The sequence below is a fragment of the Primulina tabacum genome, chromosome 12 (assembly GCF_025594145.1).
Source record: "Primulina tabacum isolate GXHZ01 chromosome 12, ASM2559414v2, whole genome shotgun sequence".
Lineage (NCBI taxonomy): Eukaryota > Viridiplantae > Streptophyta > Magnoliopsida > Lamiales > Gesneriaceae > Primulina > Primulina tabacum.
The window spans coordinates 19851469-19859608 of record NC_134561.1 but is presented as its reverse complement, the minus strand read 5'-3'; positions in this window follow the sequence as shown (position 1 = coordinate 19859608).

Below are 8140 nucleotides of genomic sequence, written 5' to 3'. Positions count from 1 at the left end.
AAATCCTCGTATCCTCAATAGTCACAATTACTTCACTTCCTTCAACGTTTTACATTTTCATCACTTTATAAAATTAGACATGCATATAACGTTTTTCTTTTAAACCAAGCAGACAACATATCTTTTAACGTTTTCGTTTAATCATAAAACCCATAAACATTTTAAAAGAAATCTTTTAACATAAAAAAATTAAATCTTTTAAATAAACATTTCAACATCATAAAAATTTAAAATATGCATTTATATCATAAACATTTAAAATAAACATTTTAACATATTAAATCATAACCTTTTAAAATAACTTTTTGACATAATAAATCATGAACATTTAAAATCATTGTCATCAAAATTCATAAACATTTGAAATTGTCACGCCCCGAGTCCGAAGCATCGGTGACATCCGGCATTGTTTAAGAATTAAATTGAAAACAATAAAGCCTCGTATCAAATCAAACCAGTCTTTTTTATAAAGAAAATATTGTCTTACAATGACAATGGAATAAAATACATCAGAGTTTCAAATAGCGGAAATGAAAGAAAAGTAAAATATTGAGTTCTGATCTTGATCTCTGGTTCACCAACCCTAGAAAGCATCTTGCTCTTCCTCATCCAATTGCTTCTCATTTTTATCTGAAATTTGTAAGGGGTGAGTGTTTTGGGAAACACTCAGCAAGTGGGGGTCGATCGATTCCAAAGATACATATAAAACATAGTTTTCTTAAAACGTTCTTTTAACAGATTTTCAAAACTTAATATTCTTAACTTATCAGGACAGAGACAAATCGAATAACTGACAGAATTCATCAGATGATTCAGAAACAGATTAACTCAATTCAGAACGGAACATATCAGAACAGACAGAACACTGTTACTAATCTCACTTCCATGGTCAAATTGTCCCCAATATGTTAGTCCTCTAAGGGGTGAGGCCAGAACATGGTTTTATACCCACCAATGGGGGCCAGAACAGAACATGGATTTATACCCACCAATGGGGGCCAGACAGAATTACAATTCTCGTCCCATTTCAAATCAATTCGTAACAGTGCAAACAGAATTCAGAAGTAACAGACAGAACAGATATTCAGATTTCAGAGTTTTCATACTGACACAGCAGAATCAAGAAATTCGAAGCACATACGACAACACATAATCGATCGAAATTTTAAAATAAAACATGCTGATTTTTCGAAAATAAGGACACACCAACATGTATGTCATGTTATTGATATCAAGGTTTTAAAATACAAACGAAGTACATAACAAAAGCCCACTTACACTTGTAGATTTTTGAACGAAGCTTTCTTCTGAAAATTCGACAGCACTTCGGCGCGACTTCAGCAATTGCAGTCTTCACTTAGACAGCAATTCAACGTAAATTTCCGCAATCGACTATACGAAAATTCCCTCCTTCCTCCTTGCTAGCCTAGGCCGAAAGCTTGAAGATTTTGGTGGAGGGGAGTGGCCGAAACTTTGAGAGTGAAGGGGAGAGGGAACCGAAATTTCTTGCTTGCTTTTGGAGTGTCTTTCTTTCAACCTAGATGTGTTATTTATAGGCCAACTCAAGGCTCTTCCCTTGGCCAAAATCTTGGCCTCCAAGAATGGCCATAATTGTAGTCTAAACTTCCAAGATTAGTCATGAATGTGGTTCAAAATCTCATGCACTCCTTAAATGTGACCTTGATTTTCTAAATAGTCATTTCCTGCATCATCAATATGTCCTAACCCTTAGCTTCTCCCGCAGCTCCTTCATGGGTTAACGCAAAGGTTATTTCTTGCATACTCTATTTGTCCAAGCCTTTAGCTCATCTTTTAGCTCCCTTTTTGGTCTTGTTAGGACAAGCTTGGTTGAGCTGCTTTGAGCTGAAAGATCGAGTCCTTGAGCTGGGGTTTTACTCCTCTCGTGACAATACTTCGATTGATGTGGTTACTTGCAGCTTGGCTTCCGGTTGAGCTCATTCCCGAGCTTTGAAGTTACTTCCACGAGTTACTAGCTTATTTACTTGGGATCGTAAAATCTCGGGTTCTCACATCCCTCCCTCCTTATTAAAAGTTTCGTCCCCGAAACTTGCATTAGCTTGATCATTCAAATAGGTGAGGGTATTGTGACCGAATCTTCTCCTCGAGTTCCCAAGTTGCCTCTCTTTCAGTATGATTTGACCACTGTACCTTGACATAAGGTATTGTCCTATGCCTCAATACTTGATCTTTTGTGTCCACTATTCGAATAGGGACTTCTTCATATTTGAGTTCTTCGTTGAGGTTTCCTTCAATCATCAGTGGTGCAACTTTGAGTACATGACTCGGGTCTGGGACATACTTCCTCAGTTGTGAGATGTGGAAAACGTTATGTATCCTGGCCATGTCTGGTGGTAACGCTAATCGGTAGGCTAAGGTTCCTACCTTTTCTAGTATCTCGAACGGTCCCACGTATCTCGGATTCAACTTTCCGGATTTACTGAATCGAACTACTCCTTTCATAGGGGAGACCTTGACGTAAGCTTTCTCACCAATCTCTAATTCTAACGGTCTTTTTTTTAGATCGGCCCAGCTCTTCTGTCTATCTTGGGCTGCCTTGAGTCTCTCCTTGATTATGACTACTTTATTAACGGTTAACTGAATGAGTTCCGGTCCGGTAACAGCTTTTTCTCCAACTTCGTCCCAATATAGAGGCGACCGACACTTCCGACCATACAAAGCCTCATATGGAGCCATCTCGATACTACTATGGTAGCTGTTGTTATAGGCGAACTCTATTAACGGTATTTGTTAACTCCAATTTCCAGAAAAATCCAGTGCACATGCCCTCAGCATATTTTCGAGGGTTTGAATTGTCCTTTCGGTTTGGCCATCAGTCTGGGGATGATAGGCTGTGGTGAGAGTGACCTTGGTTCCCATAGCCTTTTGGAAACTTTTCCAAAATCTTGATACAAATCTTGGGTCTCTATCAGACAGTATACTTGCCGGAACTCCATGTAGCTTCACTATGTTGTCCATATACAAAGTGGCTAATTCATCCAAATTATAATTCATCCGCACTGGCAAGAAATGAGCAGACTTGGTCAATCTGTCAATGATTACCCAGATCCCATCGTGACCCTACCTTGATCGTGGTAATCCCACTACGAAATCCATGGAGATGTTATCCCACTTCCATTCTGGTATCTCCAATGGCTGTAAAAGTCCTCCAAGCCTTTGATGTTCCGCCTTGACTTGTTGACAGACTAAACACTTAGCAACAAAGACAGCAACATCTTTCCTCATACCGTTCCACCAGTAATTATTTTTCAAATCCCGGTACCTCTTGGTGCTTCCTGGATGTACAGAAAATCTCGATTTATGTGCCTCGGCCATCACTTCTTCTCGAATTCTATCGACGTTTGGCACATACAATCGTCCTTTCATCCAGAGTATTCCATTTTCATCAATTTGAAATTCTGGAGCTTTTCCTTCATGGATTTGTTCTTTAATTTTAAGGATGGAGGTGTCTTGACTCTGCTTCAATTTGATGGTCTCTCGGAGATTTGGTTGCACTGATAGGGAATTTAAGTTCACCTTCCCAGGGTTCCTTCGACTCAACGCATCTGCCACCTTATTTGCCTTACCCGGATGGTAATTAATTGACAGGTCATAGTCCTTGAGAAGTTCCATCCACCTTCTTTGCCTCATGTTTAATTCTTTTTGAGTGAAAATGTACTTGAGGCTCTGGTGATCAGTAAAAACTTCGTATTTTACTCCATAAAGGTAGTGCCTCCAAATTTTAAGCGCGAATACCACTGCGGCTAATTCCAAATCATGAGTGGGGTAATTCTGCTCATATGGTTTTAGTTTACGTGAAGCATAAGCAATTACCTGACCTTCCTTCATAAGCACACACCCTAATCCTTCCTTTGATGCGTCACTGTATACAGTGAATTTCTTACCATCCTCGGGAAGAATGAGTACTGGTGTGGATGCGAGTTTCGTCTTCAGGGTTGCGAAACTCTTTTCACAAGCTTCATTCCAAATGAATTTCGAATTTTTCTGAGTAAGTTTGGTGAGTGGAATGGCTATCGAAGAAAATCCTTCCACAAATTTTCTATAGTAGCCTGCTAATCCCAGAAAACTTCTTACTTCAATCACTGTCTTTGGTTGTGGCCAATCCTTGATTGCCTCTACCTTCTTAGGATCTACCGACACTCCTAATTCAGAAATTATATGCCCTAAGAACGCCACACTTTTTAACCAAAATTCACATTTCTTGAATTATGCGTATAGTTCCTTTTCTCGAAGTGTCTGCAAAGTGAGACGCAGATGCTCTTTGTGTTCTTCTTCACTTGGTGAATACACAAGGATATCATCTATGAAGACAACTACAAACTTATCGAGATATGGTTTGAATACCCGATTCATAAGGTCCATGAATGCTGCAGGAGCATTTGTTAGACCAAAAGGCATTACCGTGAATTCGTAATGTCCATATCTTGTCCTAAAAGCAGTTTTAGGGATGTCTTCCGCTTTGACCTTAAACTGATGGTAACCAGATCTCAGATCTAGTTTTGAGAAAACCTTGGCTCCCTTTAACTGATCGAAAAGATCATCTATTCTTGGGATTGGGTACTTATTCTTTATGGTTATCTTGTTCAACTCCCAGTAGTCAATACATTGCCTCATGCTTCCGTCTTTATTCTTTAAAAAAGCACTGGGGCTCCCCACGGGGATGCACTGGGGCGAATCTGCTTCTTGTCTAGTAATTCCTGCAGTTGCTCCTTTAGATCTTTTAATTCGGCTGGAGCCATTCGGTATGGTGCCTTTTATATTGGCGCAGCACCAGGGACCAAATTGATTTCAAATTCTACTTCCCTATCTGGTATCTCTCCCGGTAGTTCCTCGGCAAAAACATCTGGAAATTCTTGAACAATTGGAATAACCTCCAACCTTGGGACTTCTTCTTCTTTGATTTCATTGATCACTGCCAGATAAATTTCTTCTCCTCCTCTTATGGCTTTCCAGGCTTGTGAGGCAGATAACAGAGATTTTCTTTCTTTTGATTTTCCATGGAATAAAATCTCTTCTTCATGAGGATTCTGGAGTCTAACATTTTTCTTTTGGCAGTCCATAATGGCATGCTATTTAGCTAACCAGTCCATTCCAAGAATGATGTCAAACTCAACCATATTGAGTTGAATCAATTCTGCTTCAAAAGTTTGATTGCTGATACAAATTTTACAGTTTCGATACACTTTTTGGGTCTCAATTATTTTACTTGCCGGTGTTGCTACTCTTAATGGTTCACTAAGAGTATCATGTTCGAGTTTAAGCTTCTTAGCAAACCTTCTAGATACGAATGAGTGTGTAGCACCACAATCAAATAAGGTATAAGCAGGCATTTCATTGAGTAAGATAGTACCTGCCACCACTTCATTGGTATCATCAGCTTCCTCTTGGGTGATTGCATATACCCGTGCATTGGTCTTGTTTTCATTTTTCTTGTTGGACCCCGTCCCTTTGTCCTTATTGTCAGGACAATCTTTAATTCTATGACCCACCTTTCCGCACTTAAAACAAGTGCCCGTCTTCCGATAACATTCTCCAACATGTTTCTGTCGACATGTATCACACCACTTTCCTTCGGTGTTACCAGCACAGCCAGAATTTCCTTTGAAAGACCCACCTGAATAATTTGGTTTCTTAAACTTCGGACCGTTCTGAGTAGATTGACTGCTCATCGGTCTTTTGTTCTTGTTTTCATCCTTGCGTCGCTTGATATCAGTTTCTGCGCTCATTGCAGCGCCCATCAAATCCGCAAAGTTGTTTGGCTTGAATACTGCCAATGCCGACTGAATTCGACTGTTGAGGCCCTTCTTGAATCGATGCATTTTTAACGTTTCATCCGACATGATCGTTGGGACATAGGTTCCCAGATCATTTAATCGGGAAGTGTATTCCATTACTGACATGTCCGGAGCCTGTTTGAAATTTTCAAATTCACTTAACTTCTGTAGTCGAAATTCAGCGGGATAGTATTGTCTCAAAAATTCTCTCTTAAAAATCTGACATGTGATCTCTTCCACTTCTGCCAAAGATTGCGACACAGTTTCCCACCATTTCCTAACTCGGTCTTCCAAAAACGGTGTTACAATCTCCACTCTCAGTTCTTCAGGTATTTCCAGTAAATGTAGTCGTGTTTCGACGTTCTTGAGCCAGTTGTGGCTGACCTCTGGGTCTGGGTTCCCATCAAAAGTTGGAACTCGATTCCTTCTGAGAGATTAGTAATGGTACTTAATCCCACGCGGTTGTAGTTCAAGTGGTGGTTGGATGGCATTAGCCAATGGGTTGACGAATCCTTGTAACGTTGCAGCTACGATAGTAGCTATTGCCATCATATCCTCTTGACTGAGATTCACTCTGGGTGGTGGTGGATTTTCGTTTTGGTTGGCACCACGGGTGTTACGGTTGTTTCGGGGTGGTCTGCCTGTCATTTCCTAGGATAAAAATCGAAAGCAAAGCATCAGAATCGTATCAAGGTTAGAAAGGCACAAATAGTAGAAACAAAGTTGTCGTGGAAAATTTTTTATACTGAGAGTTTGTGGAATGATCAAAGGGATAGATCTTTGAAGTCTATTCGAAATTTAGGAAACAGATGGAAGTTGAACTTCAAGAACGGGTGAAAGTTGGACTCAAATTGGGATACACTAGGCTTTTGCCAAAATTTGACTTCGCCAAATTTTGTCTATCAAAATCCCAGCGGGATTATGAACCTGACGGCTCTGATACAACTTAAATGTCACGCCCCGTGTCCGAAGCGTCTGTGACATCCGGCATTGTTTAACAATTACTTGAAAACAATTAAGCCTCGTATCGAAATGCCAAAAACCAATCTTTTTCATAAATAAAACATTGTCTTGACAATAGAATAAAAATATATCAGAGTTGCAAATGCCGAAACTGAACAAAAGGAAAATAAAGTCTTGATTTCTTGTAGCTTTCTCATCGGCTACCATCCTCAGAAGGCATCTTGCTCTTCCTCATTCAGTTGCTCCTCATTTTTATCTGAAATTTGTAAGGGGTGAGTGTTTTGGGAAACATTCAGCAAGTGGGGGTCGATCGATTTCCAATGATACATATAGAACTTAATCTTTAAAACATTTCTTTAACAAACTTTCAAATCTTATTACTTTTAACTCTTCATAGCAGAAACGAAACAAATATGAGACAAAGTTTATCAGACGATTCAGAGCAGTTCAACAGATCAGAACAATTCAGAACAGAACAGATCGGAACAGACAGAACAGTGTTACTCATCTCATTTCCATGGTTAAATTGTCCCCAATATGTTAGTCCTCTAAGGGATGAGGCCAGAACAGGGTTTTATACCCACCGACGGGGGCCAGACAAAACATGGTTTTATACCCACCCATGGGGGCCAGAACAAAACATGGTTTTATACCCACCAATGGGGGCCAGACAGAATCACAATTCTCGTCCCATTTCAAATTCGAATCGTAACAGTGCAACACAGATTCAGAGTTTACCAGACAGAACGTATCAGAGTTTTCAGATATCAGAGTTTCAGACGGATTCAGCGGAATCAAAGAATTTCGAATAACAGACTGAGCATATAATCGATCGAAATTTTAAAACATAACATACTGAATTTTCGAAAAGAAAGGACACACATAAACGCATGTCATAACTTATATATTCAAGTTTTAAAAATACAAACGAATATATATATCAAAAACCAACTTACAGATTCTCGTACGAAGTTCCTCTCGAAAATTGAGCAGCACTTCGTCGTGACTTTAACAATTGCCATCTGAAATCGAGCAGCACTTCGATTATTCTTTTGGTAGAATGAAACACGAATGTAGTAGCACTTCGACGCGAATGTTTGATCGCCTGCACAGCAAGAATTTCCCTCCCCTTTTGCTCTTCTTTTGGCCGAAACTTTAGGGTAGTTTTTGGTATGATTTTGCATGCATGAGAGACTCATATTTATAGAAGAAATTTGTCTCCTCCCCTACCCAATAGTCGTCCCCTTGGAGCCCAAGAATGTGATTAATTGTAGTCATGATGGTGGACCAATATTCCATGCTTTCCTCAAGTTCAAGATTAGCCATAATGGTGGTTCAAAATCTCATGCATTCTTTAAATTTCA